The 19,064-nt window shown below is 41.2% G+C and overlaps 1 protein-coding gene across 1 annotated transcript in view; it reads right to left on the bottom strand.

Moving 5' to 3' along the window:
* The window catches only part of ST8SIA6 (ST8 alpha-N-acetyl-neuraminide alpha-2,8-sialyltransferase 6), a 122,084-nt gene that overhangs the window by 51,046 nt on the left and 51,974 nt on the right, over nt 1–19,064 (bottom strand). The window lies entirely within an intron of this gene.

The raw sequence follows: 19,064 nt of genomic DNA, 5'->3' as shown, positions 1-19,064 counted from the left end.
CCCAACTATACCTTGTTATCATTATTACTTTATCATCTCTTGTCATTTCTATAGCACAGTATACCTTTGCTCCAACCCACTTCCTTTGTGACGTTAATGGCAAATATATGCATATATATTTGAGAAGCACTTGTAAGAAACTTGTAGGTCACTGGAAGAACTTTGTCCTTTATTTTGAGTGAAATTGAAAGACTTTGGAGAAGAGAAATTGTCTGTCTACTTACAGAAGTAGGATCCCCCTGCTACTTTGTTGAAAATAGTCCTTAAGAGAGCAAGAGGTGGAAGTTGGCAGAAAATTAAGAGATGTTTGCCATAATCCAGCAGAAGGGTGAAGGTGGCTTAAACCAAAGTGGGAGTGGTGGGGTTAGGAAGAAATCAGCAGCTTCTGGATTTGATTTGAAGGTAGCCAATAACATTTAATAATAGATTGGACATGGTGTGGCTAAAAAGAGAGGAATCAAGAATAACTCCAAAGTTTCAGGCCCAAGGAACTGACAGGATAGACGTGTCATTAAATGATACAGGGAAGAGTGCTAAAGTGCAAAGTTGAGAGGGAATTCCAGGACATCAGTGTGAGACAGACTAGGTTTGAGATCCCTTATAGACATTCCAGGAAAGCTCTGACTGGGCAGAGATACATACAAATCTGCGAAGAGGTTCAGGTGGGAGATAGAAATTTGAGAATTGTCAGTATGGTATTTAAAACCATGAGACTAAATGAGGTCCTTGAGGGATGAGGATGAAGAGAAATGAGGCCTGAGGATTGAATTCTGGGGCATCCAGTGTCAAAAATAAGGAGACGTGAGAAGGAAACTACAATGAAGAATGAGAAGGGGCTGGGCACAGTGGCTCATGCCTGTAATCTCAGCATCTTGGAAGGCAGAGATGGGAGGATGACCTGAGATCAGGAGTTCGAGACCAGCCTAGCCAACATGGTGAAACCCCTTCTCTACTAAAAATACAAAAAATTAGCGGGGTGTGGTGGCGCATGTCTATAATCCCAGTTACTCTGGAGGTTGCAACAGGAGAATCGCTTGAACCCAGGAGGCAGGGGTTGCAGTGAGCCAAGGTCATGCCATTGCACTCCAGCCTGGGTGACAGAGCAAGACTCCATTAAAAAAAACAAAAAGAAACAAAAAAATGAGAAGGGAAAGCCACAGTATGATAAATATCTGTTTAAATATACAACTCTCTTAATATACTGTGGACTGCTAAGAAGTAGAAATAATACATTTATTGTCATGCTCCTTATATACAAGAGTTCTAAATCCATTCTCAACCATGTATACTTCGAAAAAGCTCGCCAGTGAATCTAATGCACTCTCCAGGTTGAAAATAACTCTTCCTATGCTTGCCATGGTATTGGGCACTTAGTAGTTGCTTTGCATTTCTCAAAATTAATATTTAATATATGACTAGAACTTAAAAATGTCCAAAGCTTTCAGACACAAATTTTGAACAATGACAATAATTAGCCATCAGCCAGGATCTTACCAAGAGAAACCATACTGATACCCAAGCTGCAAGTAGGGTACTGCTACGTAAGATAATGCTATCTAAGTATATTTCTATTATGGACGCTTGTGTAAAATAAGTAACAAAAAGTGAGGAACGTGTGTTACTATTTTGGAGGCTGGATCACTTTTGAATAGCTTCACATTATAAAATCAAAATCCAATGCTTTCTGTTTTCAAATTTCTGACTTAAAATTCTGTTGTCGTTAAGAGTGGTGACTCGGAGTAGTGAAAAGAGAATAGTTAGAATTTTATCCAAATCCCAGCTCTGCTATTTGTAACTGTCTGATGTTCTGCAAGCCAACCTCAGAGCTCATTAGTCTCACTTGTAAAATTAAAACAGTAAAACCTACTCTGAAGAAATATTGCAAGAACTATACATATATTTAAATTACCTGGCAGAGAGTCGGCCCACAAAAATGGTTAATTGTGACTATCACTATTGATAATTATGGTAATAATAATTACCATCATTATGACAAAAATATAATAATATAAAGGATTATGAACTGAGTAATGGGTTAGTTACCTATGACTATGTAACAAATTACTCCAAAACTTTGTGGCTTAAAATAACAGTAAACATTCATTATTGCACTGAACTCACAAACTCTCTTATGACTTTTCTTGAAAGTCACACATTATTTCTGCAATATTCTATTGGTTTCGTGGGGCAGCCCTCTTTATAGGCTGACAGGGACTATAGAAGTGTGTAAATACCAGGAAGAGAGGATCTTTGAGGCTGTGATCTGAGAGACGAAAATAGATGCCCTTTTATGAACTAGGAAGGACCACAAGGTTAGGAAAACAAAAGTTTACCTACAGATCGAGGGTACAGGGCATCTAGCATGGCAACTCCATAAATTCCCACAGCTGCAAGAAGAAACACACTCTTTCTAAACTCCCTAACAGGAGCTATCAGGCAATTTATCAGGCTGATTTACAACCCAGAGAGCCTCACCTCTGATTGGATGGAGGACAGCCTTACAGACGTTGTTTTCTGAGAAGCAACTCCAGCAGACTTTAAGCCAATTTCAGCAGGTTATAGAGGCTGTGCACAAACTGTCTTTGGGTCCTATAGTTCACCTTTTGACATAAAGAGCCAAATTCCACCTCATTTAAATGCTAAAACCCACCCCAAAGTGAATATGGGATGTATGTTACATATATAGCACATGCACTTGACTCCCCCTTATAAATACGCATAACTGTTCCCCAAAACCTGCTGAATATGTTTGACTTTACCATGTAATACAAACCCTGAGAGGCATAAAACCCAACCTGCTCTTCCTCTCTTTAAAGAGAGAGCACCTATGATCCACGCTGGAGACTTTATTCCCAGTTTGCAAACTGATATTGCCAATAAAGCCCTCCTTTCTACTATTTTAGCCATCCTGATGGTCTTTCAGATGACAGTCACCTTGCAGCTCTGGCTACCACAAATAGCAAATAAACTATGCCTTTAACATTGCCTGTTATATTTGAAGATATTGAAAACAGCAACAGATTTGCTATCTTTCCCGGTGCCACTTTTAAAATTGAAAATAATTCCAATTATTTCTCAACAACTTTAAATAAGTTTGATTATTTTTATTGCCATGGTCTTCCCAGAAAGGCTTCGTTCAAATGACTAATTATTTGAGGAACTATGAGGAAGCCTTCTAATATGAACGCGTCATCAACATTGTAGCCTAACTAGCAAGCCAGCATTTCCATTTTTCTCTGAGAGAAAATTCAGTTTTGTTTCCACTACAAGTACTTACAATAAAATAATACGTGATTCCAATCTTCAGCATAGTAAAAATGATAGTAAGGAACTCTTACCAACTATTAATTAAGGAATTCAGATTAGGATTATGCTAGTTATCTTTTAACATCAACAACCACAACACACACACACACACACACACACACACACGCACGGGAAAAATACAGTCTTTTATTTCTTATCCTCCCACCAACAGATTGCATGACTTTGAACAAGTCATAATCCCATTTTTTTAATCTTTAAACTAAGGGAGTTAACACATGCTCATAGTTGAAACAAACAATATACGAATTTGAATAATTTGAGAGACTATGCTTTCAAACTCTTAGACTGTAATTATTTTTCATGTACTCTTTGAAGTACAGAATGATTGTTAAACCACCTTTTAATAAATTTGACATAACTTTTGTTTAAATGCGAACATTTTCAGAGGCTTCTATCATATTCTCGATATTATTACCTCGGCCAGGTGTGGTGGCTCATGCCTGTAATCCCAGCACTTTGGAAGGCCAAGGCGGGTGGATCACCTGAGATCAGGAGTTCGAGAGCAGTCTGGCCAACATAGTGAAACCCCATCTCTACTAAAAATACAAAAATTAGCCAGGCATGGTGGGGGGCACCAGCTTCTTGGGAGGCGGAGGCAGGAGAATCGCTTGAACCCAGGAGGCGGAGGTTGCAGTGAGCCGAGATCGTACCACTGCACTCCAGCCTGGGTGACAGAATGAGGCTCTGTCTCAAAAATAAATAAATATATATATATATATATATATATATTTAGCTCAACTGCCCTCCCAACTTGAAATTTTATATCAGCAAACACAGTCTTTGCTTTGACTACCAAGAAGAATTTCCCAAAATACTAAGACTGTAGTGTGTTGGTATGAATGGCTGTTTTGTGTTGATGTATTATTTTCTGATCTACAGCTCTTCTTTTTTTCCAGTTTCATATATATATATTTTGAGACAGGGTCTCACTCTGTCACCCAGGCTGGAGTGCAGAGTTGTGATCATAGCTCACTGCAGCCTCAACCTCCTGGCCTCAAGTGATCCTCCAGCCTTAGCTTCCCAAAGCAATGGAATTACAGATGTGAGCCACCATGCCCAGCTCTGGAACTCTTAAAAACTGATGAGAAAAGGCAAGTTAAAAGGTCAGAGGTGAGTAGAAAGACAAAAATGTGCACATCGCTTTAAAAAGCAATCAAAGCACCATAGATTTAAAGCAGAATGGAAATAAGTCATGCATCATTCTAGGCCAATAAAATCTTGTCTGTGACCAAAAATCTTTCTTCCTGATGGACAACCTGAAACTTAGGACTACTTGCATAGTTAGCAGGCTGTCAAGTGATATGCTCACAGTTGGGCTTTTTGAAGTTTGATCGGCCATAATTTATGCCTTTTCTTTTCAAGCAGCAATCAGGTCATGTTGTTGTCTCCAGGATAATAGAGCGAAGAACACTTAGGGCAAGTCTTCAGTTCACTTTGCATTTCACCCTGCAAAACGGTGCCTCCCGAGTAGCAACTTTATGCCACCCCATGAAGAAGATATCTTTCAGAAAATTCAATTGTTCTCAGTGATTTTAAGTGGTACAGCATGAAATAGCTCATCAAACATAGACACTCACCTATGGCGTAAGCCGCACTTAGTGTGTGCAAGGCAGATGTTCCAAATCTTGATTCTGAGCATTTGTATTTTACCCCAGAAAGCTATCAGAATACAAGTGAGCTCACCATGCCCTAGCAATTGTGCAGAAAGTTACAGGGCAGTGACTTACATGCTGTTCCTTAGAAGACATCTCAATCCCTTAGTAGAGGATCTATTTAAATGCTCCGGTGCTCAGAAGATGTACAAGATTGCTGTTGTTTTTTAAAAAATGTTTCTTCCCACCTTTAAGAGACACCCTAGAGGCCTATAATCAATAGAATGATCAGAATGGTAGAGCTATTTAATACATACGTGGCAGAGATGCCTGGCGGATTACCACTGATTGGTGCTCCCTTTCTGTAGTACACACTTGTTGCTACAAGCAGCTGCCCAGCCAGACACTCCATTCCCAAACACCCACCGTACATCAATGCCACTTGCATTTTGTTAGTCAAAACCCCCAACATGTCTCCAGCATCTAGAAGGGCCAGTCCCAGATGGCAGAGTGAGAATGGGGGTGATGTGCGCCCCCTGCAGGCTGCATGCAGTATCCGCTTTCTCTTTATGAGTAGCTACCCTTTGAGCAGCAAGATGGTTGAAAATGGCTTGATCTTAAGATGGAAGGAACCAGTATCCCTGAATCAACATCTGGGGGAAAAGCCACCCAGGAGCGTTGCCTGATAAAGAAGGAATATTTTACACTGTCCGAGAGAGAGTAAAATTTTGTGCTCAGACTTCCGAGTTTTGAGAGCTTCTGTTAGAGCAGTGTGTCTACTCTAACCAAATGGTAGAAACTGAACAAATCTAATGGTCCATTTTCTTGGGAGCCAGGACTCTTGGAGGAAATGAAAGAAAAGCATAAAAAAGAGAAGGCAAAACAACAGAAGCAGAAAAACCCAAGAAAAGGAAATGAGTTGATTTCCTGGGTCAGCACCTCTAAGTATCTGCTCTTAGAAAAATCATTTCATTTATCTGAGGCGATGAGGAATAAGATGGATGGCTTGGATATCCATGGAGACATTTTTCTAAAAATATAAGTAAGAAAGATTACAAGTAATAAGTTTGCCATACTGAAAAATGAGCAAACTAGCGGTGATAAGACGGCTATAAAGCATTTTTAATACAGTATAATATTTTATCTGGGAGATAACCTACTAGAAAGAATAGAGCTGCAGAAAGGCAGAGAAATATTCAAGGCAAAAGGATGGGGTAGAAAAAAAACAGAAAAGTACAGACTCAAAGTAAGAGAAAGAGTCAAAGAAGTTAAAATAGGTTACAAAAAAGTATTGGTTTATAGATTTATAATTTTTTTTAAATCTAGGAATTAAGAGTTTGTCAGGCCTCTGAGCCCAAGCTAAGCCATCATATCCCCTGTGACCTGCACCAAGATGGCCTGAAGCAACTGAAGAACCACAAAAGAAGTGAAAATAGCCAATTCCTGCCTTAACTGATGACATTCCACCATCATTATTTGTTCCTGCCCCACCCTAGTTAATCAATTGACCTTGTGACATTCCTTCTGGACAATGAATCTCAGGAGCTCCCCCACTGAGCACCTTGTGACCCCTGCCTCTGCCTGCAAGAGAAAAACCCCCTTTAACTGTCATTTTCCACTACCTACCCAAATCCTATAAAACTGCCCCGCCCCTATCTCCCTTTGCTGACTCCCTTTTCGGACTTGGTCTGCCTCCACCCAGGTGATTAAAAAGCTTTATTGCTCACACAAAGCCTGTTTGGTGGTCTCTTCACATGGACACGCCTAACAGAGATGGTATAAAAATGCTTTGAAAACCTAAGAAAAACAGGCCGGGCGCGGTGGCTCACGCTTGTAATCCCAGCACTTTGGGAGGCCGAGGCGGGCGGATCACGAGGTCAGGAGATCGAGACCATGGTGAAACCCCGTCTCTACTAAAAATACAAAAAATTAGCCGGGCGTGGTGGCAGGCGCCTGTAGTCCCAGCTACTCGGAGAGGCTGAGGCAGGAGAATGGCATGAACCCGGGAGGTGGAGCTTGCAGTGAGCCGAGATCGTGCCACTGCACTCCAGCCTAGGTGACAGAGCGAGACTCCGTCTCAAAAAAAAAAAAAAAAAAAAAAGAAAACCTAAGAAAAACATTCATTCAATTATTTGTTTACTTAACAAAAATTAATTGAGCAACTGCTATGTGCTGAACCCTTGTGATTGACACCGGGGATAGACGTGTGAACAAGACATTGTCCCATTCATTTTGGAGCTCAAAATCTGAAACACAGAATAAAGAATTAAGGCACAAAAGACCCTATCCCACTTGTTCTCCTAATGGCAACTGCCTAATTTTCGTTTATTCAAAAAATATAGCTAAGACTAGGGGAGAAAAAGAGCACTTTTCCCTCCCACTATAACTCCATCTTTCTAAATCCTATTTTAGCAATGTGAAAGGGACAGATAGGCTGAAGAAAGAGAAAATTCTAAGTCTTTAACAGACCATGACAAAAGTAGAGCCAGATAATTATTTCTAAGAAAATGCAATTACTTTTTTATCGCCATACACTGAATGGCTTTCCCCATCGTGCTCCCTAAGTCTCTAATAGCACTGCTTATGGAACACACAACCCCTGACCATAGACAATGCAACCGAAAACATTAGTCTCCTGTGTGCAAAACAACACTTTTATAACAACAGGCAATTCATGCCTGCTCTCTCTAAACCTTTGCCGAACAGAATACCAGGGCAGGCTAATTATATGAGCTAGCTGAAAATTGCGCGTGTTTAATGGAAAGGCATCCCCTTAAAGAATAGCTGAGAGAAGGTCTTAGCACCAAAAACAAAACGACAGAGAAGGAGTGAGGGGGCAAACATGGGGGTATGGGCACCCGGCATTCTCATTAGCATACCGCAGTTAACCTCTTTTGTTGATGCACATCAAAGAGTTGTCAAATTCTCTGCCTTGAAAAAGATGCCTTCCGTGATTAGAGAATTTTCTCCCTCGCTCACTCAGGTGTTTTTGCAAAAACACACAGCTATTTGTCACTCTCAAGTTGAGAACTTTAGTCACTTTGGAAAGCAAAAACAGGTAATGTCAGAGACCACTGAAGAGAGTCAAAGGCAAGTTTTACTCACTAATTTGCACATCTGTCAAGGAATATAGCCAGCTTTCCACAGCGTCCATTGGAGCAAAGACCAATTTTCCCATTCTACTTTTCCTGCATCATTTTGTCATGTGTCTGATGTGTGGAGGGTGCCACAAAAGGTTTGGAACTCAAGTCCCTCAGGAAAAGCTTCATAAAGATCCTTGTAACACCCACATACCCAACAAACAACAAACAAAACAACAGCTTCAACATCAAAACTGGCATGTAGTGCATCTCCAATGCATGAACTACTTTAAGTCCACCCCCGAAATCAGTGACTTTATCATGAAAGGGGAGAAGCATTTGCAAAAGTGTTTGTTCCAACCAGTCTATAGAAACCTAGAGTCCTGGCAGGAATGATGGCCTGCTCCAATCAGGGAATTTAAGAAGGGCTTAAAGGAGGGACTTTTTGGCCAGGCACAGTGGCTCAGGCCTGTAATCCCAACACTTTGGGAGGTCGAGGCGGGCGATCACAAGGTCAGGAGATCAAGACCATTCTGGCTAACATGGTGAAACCCCGTTTCTACTAAAAATACAAAAAATTAGCCGGGCATGATGGAAGGTGCCTGTAGTGCCAGCTACTGGGGAGGCTGAGGCAGAAGAATCGCTTGAACCCGGGAGGCGGAGGTTGCAGTGAGCTGAGATTGCACCACTGCACTCCAGCCTAGGTGACAAGAGTGAGACTCCGTCTCAAAAAAAAAAAAAAAACAAAAAAAACCCCCAAAAAACAGAAGAGACTTTTCCCAAAGATCTAGCTAGGCAGGTTGTAGATAAATACAGGTACGATAGTAGGGGACTATTAACAGCTTATCCCTAAGTTCAAGGGTCCAGTGGAGGGAATGGGAGAGAGGGAGAGAGGGAAAGCTAGAGTGAAAGTGAGAGAGAAAGAGTAAGAATGAGAAAAGGAGAGAGTGAGAGACCTATAGAATCACCTTAGCGTTTGTTCCGTGATGCAGCACTTCTTTCAGTCATGGACGTAGGCCAGGAGTGTTGGGTCACATCTGTGAAAGGAAAATATCTTGGGCCCCCAAAATCACTAAGGAAAACTCAAGCTGGGAACTGCTTAGGGCAAACCTGCCTCCCATTCTATTCAAAGTTATCCCTCTGCTCACTAAGATAGATGCATATCTGATTGCCTCCATTGGAAAGACTAATCAGAAACTCAAAAGAATGCAACCGTTTGTCTCCCACCTATCTGCGACCTGGAAGTTCCCTCCCCGCTTGGAGGCTTCCTGCCTTTGCTTCCAGTTGTCCTGCCTTTCCAGACCGAATCGATGTACTTCTTATATTGATTGATGTCTCATGTCTCCCTAAAATGTATAAAACCAAGCGATGCCCGACCACCTTGGGCACGTGTCATCAGGATGTCCCGAGGCTGAGTAACAGGTGTGTCCTCAACCATGGCAAAATAAAAACTTTCTAAATTAACTGAGACCCGTCTCTGATTTTCTGGGTTCACATTTTGGTAACCATGAAGAGATTCTGAGTGGAGATGCCCATCACCTTTGACAAATCTCCTTTTGGTGCCTCGTACCAGCATGAGCTAACTTTATAGCTCAAACAAATAGGAAAATTTGCTGAGGTCTGAGAGCACCCTCCAGAGAATCCCTGATCTCCCAAAATTTGGTTGAGATCTAAAGTTTATTTTTCTGTACAACTCCTTTTGGGGGGACTTTACTTGCTTCCAACAGGAAGGCAAGCTTTCCTGCTTCCATGTAGATGGAAGACAGTTACCTCCTTTACGGACCTTGAGCTCGCTTCCAACAGGGAAGATAAGTTTTGCTTTGTTTCCTGCTTCTAGGATGGGAGAGAGCAGTCTAAAGCTTGAGACCCATGACTAAGTAAGAAGCCGGTTTGGGATTCCGTCTTGCCAATTATTGTAAACAACAGAAGTTAGTATTAAACAACCAGCTGGTGTTAATTTCTGCTTACATTTACAGCACTCAGAAATCATATAATTTGTGTGATCATTGTTAGTTTTGCTTAATGGTTTTGTTCTTTCTTTCTGTCTTGGTCAAATCCGAAGGGGAACCCTAAATTATGGGGAACAGGGTCTCTGAAGTGGGAGGAAAATGGCCATCAAAAGGAAAAAAAAAGATTTTTAATTTTAACTACAAAAGGGGCTTTATTTACACAACAAGGCCATGTTTTTGCCAGCCAGACCAAAGTGAAAGAGCAATGGCTGTACTTCTGAAACAGCAGCACTTTGTCCTAGCTGAAATGTGGTAATAAGATTTAAAAAACAAATTTGTGTAAGGAGCTCCATGATTAAAAGCCAGCTTAATGAAAAGGCTAACAGCCAAGATGTGTGTGTGTATGTGTGTGTGTGTATGTGTACATGTTTGTGTGTATGTGTGTATGTGTACATGTTTGTGTGTTTGTGTGTATATGTACATGTTTATATTTGAAAGGCCTTCATGTTTTGAGGGGTTTTTTTGTTTGTTTTTCTCTCCTAAGATCTTGTCTTTTTTTGTGCGAAAGTTTTTTTTCTTTTTTCTTTATCTTCTCAGTTGACTGAGTTCTGTTTTCACCTGATTTTTTGACTAACATGGTTATTGCAACAGAGGTTATTCGGGTTTTTAAGGAAGAGTGTAGTTTAATTTTATGTTTAATTTGACTCATAAAAATGAAAGTGTCTCCCTCTAGTACCACCAGACTTTCTCTCTCTATACCGTATGATGTAAATTTTGCTATTTGACTTTCGTCTGAGTTGTTTCCTTTAATGTGCAAACTTAAGGCTGTTTAGCTGACAACTACGTAGGGTTGTAAAACAGATTATCAAGAATCTGAAAGTCTATAATAGGAAAAAGGGGGTGGGGTTATAAATCTATAAAATGTACTTCCATCGGCATGCCTAATATGTCTTTATATGTATTTAGGTGTTGTGTACACAATGTTTCACTACTAAAAATATATAAAAGAGCTCTAATTAATTGGCTTAAAGTGCTTAAATCAAATACCAAAAAAGAAAAGACTAGTCACATGCTTTTAAAGGTTATATAACTTAAGTAAAATCTTTAATAAATAAGCTGGCTTTAAAATTATTGGTCAAGTAATATTATAAGTGTCTTAAGAATTGCCAGCATACATTTTTGTTTGCATTTATTAATCAAGCAATTTCATACTTATCCTTGCCAAATAGTATGAGATGTCAAAATTTGGCATGGGTTACAAAACTGTAAACCCAGCCCCAAACAGAATGATCTTTGCTTGTGTAATTTTTAATAAGTAAGACATTGATATGGGTTTAATGAAAACAGCTGTATCTCAAATTTAGTAAGATTATCATAACTTCTAATCCTGTGGCTTTAGGCAGTCTAGTCCACAGACAATAAAGAGGTTTGTTTTGGGAAAGAACTGTTATCATCTTTGTTTCAAAGCTGAACTGTAAACTAAGTTTTTCCCAAAGTTAGCTTGGCCTGTGTTCAGGAATGAACAAGGACAGCTTGGAGGTTAACAGCAAGATGGAGTCAAGTCAAAATTTTTTCACGGTCTCAGTTATAATTTTGCAATGGTGATTTCATAACTTTAAATCATGACTATCACAGTTTTAGGTAATCTAGGTAAACTATTAAAATAAATAATTAGGTAAATGTAATGGGATAAATACTTGCAGACAAACGGGTCATAATTTATAATATAAAGTTGTGTTAAATTATAGATGTTTCATATTTGGGAATTTTCCAATAAAAGAAGTTTCAGTGATAATTTTTTTTTAATTAAAGTTATTACATCCATGTATCTTCTTGTAGGTGCTTTTTTTTTTTTTTTTGAGACAGTCTTGCTCTTATCACGCAGGCTGGAATGCGGTGGTACAATTTCGGCTCGCTGCAACTTCCTCCTCCCAGGTTCAAGCAGTTCTCCTGCCTCAGCCTCCAGAGTAGCTGGGACTACAGGTCTCCGCCACCATTTCTGGCTAATTTTTGTATTTTTAGTGGAGACAGGGTTTCACCATGTTGGCCAGGCTGGTTTTAAACTCCTGACCTCAGGTGATCTGCCTGCCTCAGCCTCCCAAAGTGCTGGGATTACAGGTGTGAGCCACCGCACCTGGCCCCTGTATATGCTTTTAAAGTCCTTGTAACATTGAGCGACAGGGCTTTAACTCCTGGGTTTGAAAAGGACATCAAGTCCTGCTAAATCTTAAACACTGATAGCAATTAAAGCCTTATCTTCAGGCCCCATACAAGATGCCAATCAAAATAAACTGCATGCCTGAGATACAGGGCAAGAAATTAAAGCTATTCAACGCCTCAAGGCCCAGGGACTGCTGTGAAAGACGTAGGTCCATAAGATCGTAAGGGCCGATTTTGAAAGTTAAAATAAGTTCAGTTTCTCTATAAATTAATCATTAGTGTCAAAGGCACACTGATGCAAAACCAGTATACGGATCCCTGTGTCAAATTAACAAGATTTTCTAGAAGCATTAACCAACTCCTTAATAAAGGTTATAAAGGTTATAAAAGGCTTGTGGAAGTTATATTTTATAATCAAGATTAAATTTTATAGACTGTTTACAAAATTTTGAACAAATGTAATTGGCTTCATGCTGTTTTCATTAGGGCTTGTTGTTTAGAAAATTAATTCTCTTCTCACAAAGAATGAAGGTTTTCACTTTTTTTTTTTAATACTTGAATTATCACTTTGGTGAAATAAATGACTTCACAATGACTTATAATCCTATTTTGTAATATTAAGTGTTTTAAACTTTTGATATATGACAAACTTTCTAAAATCAAATTATAAATTATGTCTTTTTCTAATCTAATTAATCCTTTAAGACGTTAGGTTCCCTAAAGTCCAAAAAATGACATAATTTGGCTTATTTGGTATAAAAATTATACAGGAAGCATTGTCAAATATAAAGTGGTATTTAGTTTTCTTAGGGCTGTATTTATATAAATATGTTGTTGATATGTGTTCCAAAATTATGGGAAACTCCTGTAATTCTGATTTAACTTAGTGTATATTATCAGTAATAATCATAATTGTTATAATCATTGTGTGCCACAGGGGTAACAAATTTTCTTGTCAATTGTGTCTTTTGACCATGGCTGTCTTAAAACTTCTTTTTCATCCATGGACAATTGTTGTCTTGTTCTGTTCCTCTTTAGAGGGTGGTTTTATAATCAGCTATAAAGCTTCAGCAGGTGCTTTTAAATGCAGTTTTCTAATAACTTTGTAGATTGTGATATCAGAATGCAGGAGAAACTTTCAGAACTCATGGAGAGCTAATATATTCATGAGTATCAAGCAAAACACAGGAATTAACTGCATGGACTAAACCAATCTTTTTGACTTTTTGCTTAAAATGTTTCCTGATCCTTTGTTTTGTTTTTCAGACTCTTAAAACATTTCTTTTGAGCCATTGACAGCTTTTAACAATTTAGTATACTCCCATGAACAAAATTTGGAGCATATTTGTTTCTAACTGATTTCTCTGGAATTAGGAAACTATTTGTGAATATTCTTAACTTATGGCAATACAGTTATTTGCATAAGTGCAATAGGAATCTGTTTTCATTTGTAACAGGACACAAGTGGAGAAACTGGTTATTTTACCAAGGCTTTGACTGGAATGCTGTGCTTTCCTTTAAAGAATCAAACTTGACTTATGGAGCCAATAAAGCCCTTGGAAAAACTGGCCTCAAATTTTGTGTACACAGTCCCTGTACAGGGTTTCTGACCTGTGGTAAAAACAGAATGTCACTTTCTGACAGGCACAGAACCTCCAGGTTAAACTTGGAACCTCGAGAGAGAGGAAATTCACAAAACTAGTAAGTATTTGATGGCACAAATCCATGGCTGGGCTTGGCTTTTAAAAAGTCTTATCTGAGATTCTGTCTATGGAACAGAGTTCCAGGAAAGCCAATTTAAAAAACTACGTAAAAAATAATTATTCATGCTGCACTATATACAAATAATTAGGCCAAGTATAATAAGCAAACCAGTGCCACCAGGATTTGTCTTTAGTAATATGGGAAACTGGAGAGAGAAAAAAATTGTTTTTCAAAACGATAGTACACGTGTTAGATTCTAGTCTTGCCTAATGTTTTCTTTTCCATTTTTATTATTTTCTACAGTTTGGACCAAATTCTAATTTTGTTTGGCTGCAAGTCTTCAAAATAATGTTTTCAATTTTTTTTTTCCATTTTTCCTAATTTGGAGTCACTAAAATCTAAGCTGTGCTTTCTTCAAACCATGAGAACTGAAACCAGACAATTTAAACTTAAGAAGAAAATAACAGCAACCAATTTACATACATAAACCACTTTCATACCTACCTACTAATGTATGGACTTCCGAGTAATGTGGCCTATATCGATTTTTCCAGGATTGTTCTTTTGTTTGTTGTTTTTTCCCCCCTTCCTCCCCCTAATTTTCTTTTCACAGGACAGGAGACTTTGCAACCCGGTAAAACGAACTTTCGGGGCCTACCCATCTGGGAATAAACCATCCTAGCCATGAAACATCAGATGAAACCTGAGACCAGATACTTTTTTTTTTTTAAATCATTTCTCCAAAAGATTTTAAAAAAGAAAAAGGGTGAAATGTGAAAGGAAAATATCTTGGACCCCCAAAATCACTAAGGAAAACTCTAGCTGGAAACTGCTTAGGGCAAACCTGCCTTCCATTCTATTCCAAGTTATCCCTCCCCTGACTAAGATAGATGCATATCTGATGGCCTTCTTTGGAAAGGCTCATCAGAAACTCAAAAGAACGCAATCATTTGTGTCTCACCTATTTGTGACCTGGAAGTTCCCCCCATACTTCGAGTCTTCCTGCCTTTGCTTCAAGTTGTCACCCCCTTTCCAGACTAAACCAAGTTACTTCTTACATATAATGATTGATGTTGTCCTGGGTGACTGTGTGAAGAGACCACTAAACAGGCTTTGTGTGAGCAATAAAGCTTTTTAATCACCGGGGTGCAGGCGGAGTGAGTCGGAAAAAGGAGTCAGCAAAGGGAGATGGGGTGGGGGCAGTTTTATAGGATTTAGGAGGTAGTGGAAAACGACAGTTAAAGGGGGTTGTTCTCTTGCAGGCAGGGGTCGGTGGGGAGCTCCGGAGACATATTATCCAGGAGAAGGAATGTCACAAGGTAATGTCATCAGTTAAGGCGGGAACCGACCATTTTCACTTCTTTTTGTGGTTCTTCAGTTGCCTCAGGCCATCTGGATGTAGAAGTGCAGGCTTGGGCTCAGAGGCCTGACAGAGGTCTCATGTCTCCCTAAAATGTATAAAACCAGGCTGTGCCCCAAATATTTACGGCAAATGTTGTCAGGACTTCCTGAGGCTGTGTCATGGGCGCATCCTCAACCTTGGCAAAATAAACTTTCAAAATTAACTGACACCTGTCTTAGATTTTCTGGGTTCATGTGCCCGTAAACACAACACTTTGGGAGGCCAAGGCAGGAGGATCACTTGCACCCAGGAGTTTGAGACCAATCTGGGCAACACAGAAAGACCCCATCTCTACAAAAAAAAAAAATTAGCCAGCCATGGTGGCATGCACCTGTGTCACTGGCTATTTAGGAAGCTGAGGCAGGAGGATCGCTTGAATACAGGAGGTCAAGGCTGCAGTGAGCTGTGTTCGCGCCACTGCACTCCAGTCTGGGCGATGGAGTGAGACTCTGTCACACACACACACACACACACACACACACACACACACACAGGCCGGGCGCGGTGGCTCGCACCTGTAATCCTAGCACTTTGGGAGGCTGAGTCGGGCAGATCACAAGGTCAGGAACCTGGCCAATATGGTGAAACCCTGCCTCTCCAAATAACACAAAAATTAGCCAGGCGTGGTGGCATGCGCCTGTAGTCCCAGCTACTGGGGAGACTGAGGCAGCAGAATCACTTGGACCCGGGAGGCGGAGGTTGCAGTGAGTCGACATCGCACCACTGCACTCCAGCCTGGGTGACAGTGAGACTCTGTCTCTAAGAAAAAAGAAAGAGAAGCATGTAGTTAACCTGCAACGACGCCAAAAACAAGAGTTTCTTCTCCTTCCTCCTGCAAGGCTCTTGTATTGGTTCGAACCCTGAGAGAACGCCAACAAACAACACAATGCAGTGTGCAGCAAGTGGCAGTTTTAATCAGTGCCTGACGGCAGACAGGCCGAGGCCTAAAATGGCGTCATCCCCAAATGAGGACGGGCAGGGGTTTTATAGTCTCCTGTAAACGGGAAGTGTCTCAGTCTGATGTAACTGCTACGTGGTACCCGGTCGGCCTCTCTCCGGGTCTTCAGGCCAGCTCTCTTCCTGCTTCTGCTATCTTGCTGACGCACGCTGATGACGTAAGTGGCCTTGCGTCTTGGTACTGGGCCTGGGAAGGGAGGAGTTATTCAGGCTTCCGCCAGCTTCAAGGTCCCGGGGAAGGTCTTTCACCTCCGTCTTTCTGAACTGTTTTTCATGCTCCTCCTTGGTCCAAAGAAAAACCGGATGGCAAAAGAGCCCAGAACCTATTGGTGAGTTCCACGTACGTCAACCTCCCTGGGAAAAGGCAGGCAGAGATGAAACGGGGGGTGAAAAGCTATGAGGGTGAAAGTGGATTGAGTGGGGTCAGTGGAAGATATACAGCACCGTGGATTCCCCTTGCAAGCTTAAGGCCCGCTAGTTGGAATTTAAGGAAAAGGAAACAATAATTTTTTTTTTTTTTTTTTTTGAGACGGAGTTTCACTCTTGTCACCCAGGCTGGAGTGCAATGGCGCGATCTTGGCTCACCACAACCTCTGCCTCCCGGGTTTAAGAGATTCTCCTGCCTCAGCCTCCCAAGTAGCTGGGATTACAGGCATGCGCCACCACGCCCAGCTAATTTTGTATTTTTAGTGGGCGGGGGGGGGGTTCTCCATGTTAGTCAGGCTGGTCTCGAACTCCCCCGCTTCAGGTGATCCACCCGCCTCAGCCTCCCAAAGTGCTAGGATTTCAGGTGTGAGCCACCGCGCCCGGCCCGGAAAACAAGGATTTTAATAGGGCTATCCTTCTGTGAGAAACGGAGCTAACATACAGGACTGGACTGCTGTCGAATCGATTAACTCAAATCAGAGATCTTAGCCAGTATCAAGCTTTCCTAATAATTTCAAAGATCTGCAGCGAAATGAGGGGAAATGGGGCTAGAGGTGAAGTGAAAAAGTTAAGAGATTTCTGCTGAACTGTAGCAGAGAGATTGCAACTCCTTTTACTTGTCAGGATAGAATAGACTATGATATGATAACGCCAAGCTCTCAATTGCTTTACAAAACAAAGGTTTGTTTCTTGCCCGTGAAATGCCCACTGTGTATCTGGAGGGCCGTCTAGGACAGCTGTGCTGCGTGTGGTTTAAGGCTTGCAATGGTTCATTTTCTGTGTCGACCTGACTGGGCTCAGGCATGCCCAGATAGCTGGTAAAACATAATTTCTGGTTGTGTCAACAGACTCAGACAAAGCAGAGGCAGGCTTAGGACATCAAGGGTGGACACCCCAGTCCTGTCTTCCCACTTGCACATGGCCCAGGATAGTAGGTGAGGTTTCCAGGTGAGGTCAGTGGGCTTCCTCACACAGCAGGAACCTTTAAATTGTTCAACGAAACGGCTTCTCTTTTAGACCCAGGGAGTTCCACAGCCTTTGAGCCATTCTCCAAGCAGTCCTGCCTCCTGGATCCTGGATTCCATTAACTTTAAGCAGGACCTCAGCCAGAGATCAGCCTGCTAGGGACACTCAATGGATGCGTCTTTTCCTCTAAGCAAATATCATTAGTCTATTTACCCAGAGGCTCAGTGGAGAAACAGGTTAAACCAGTTTACCTACCTTGGTTTCTTTATCCCCAGGTCAAACTCCAACACCCCCAGGGAAGGGAAGGAATGGATTAGAGGCAGCTGCATAAACACTGTTTCTAACATTAAAAGAAGAGGTGTGTGTGTGAGAGAGAGAGATTGAGAGAAAGAGAATTATTATTAGGAAGAGAAAGCGAAAAACATGAAGGCAGGAAGACCGCTCACTGGGTCTTCCTTGTATAAGATTGGCATGTGGAAATCAGCAATACCGCTTACTGAAACCATCTTTGAAAATTATAACTGAGGAAATTATGACATGAAAGAAATCAGACCTAACCGACTCCATCTTGCTTCTAATCTTTAAGCTGTCCTTGTTTATTCCTGGGTGTAGGCCGAACTAACTTTGAGAAGGAATTCAGTTCATGGTTTGACTCTGAAACAAAATTGATAATAGCCCTTTCCTGAAAGGACTCCCTTCTGCCAGGGGAGCAGTCTGCCTTTGCAGGACTAACAAATTAGCTACAAGATTAAAAATTACGGTTTAGGGGTCATGCGGCCTCTGGCTCCAAGAGTCTGAACCTCCCCATGTTGCTCCTGGGGGTAACGTCACTACTGTAAAATCTAAGATCAGTACTTGAGATATTTTTCAGACCCTAGACTGGATGGATCAGCTGACACCCCCCAGACTCGTAATCTGGCTCAGCCAGTTCTGCCGTCCCACCCAGGAACAGAAGATGGCAAGAAAAACTCACTTCAACTCCCTGATTCGCTCCAACCTTGACCATCAGCACTCCCCACTTCCCAAGCGCCTACCCTCCAAATTATCTGTAAAAACTCTGATCCCCGATCCAACGCTCAGGGAGACTGATTTGAGTAATAAAACTCCGGTCTCCCACACAGCCAGCTCTGCGTGAATTACTCTTTCTCCATTGCAATTCCCCTGTCTTGATAAATCGGTTCTGTCTAGGCAGTGGGCAAGGTGAAACCATTGGGCGTTTACATTATCCTGAACCATCTTCAAATGTTGTCAGGCAAGCATAAAGCAAGATGAAACTCGGATTACTTCCTTTCAGGGAGGTTACAGGCATAACCTCGTGTCCCTGCCCGACACACACACATCCTTTGTCCAGCACCATTGGACTGGGCGCCTTCTAGGAACAATCAACATGGTGCTTCTAACTTCAGAGTCTCAGGCCACCAGTGCCTCTTCCATGTAGATGAGGCCTGGAGCACTTGGATTTCCTTTTTTTGAAGGAGATGATGTAGCAAACCCTCTAAAA

The sequence above is a fragment of the Nomascus leucogenys genome, chromosome 9 (genome assembly GCF_006542625.1).
Source record: "Nomascus leucogenys isolate Asia chromosome 9, Asia_NLE_v1, whole genome shotgun sequence".
In the NCBI taxonomy this organism is placed as follows: Eukaryota; Metazoa; Chordata; class Mammalia; order Primates; family Hylobatidae; genus Nomascus; species Nomascus leucogenys.
Note: the sequence above shows the minus strand (reverse complement) of the source record. Positions and strands in the feature narration are given on the sequence as shown.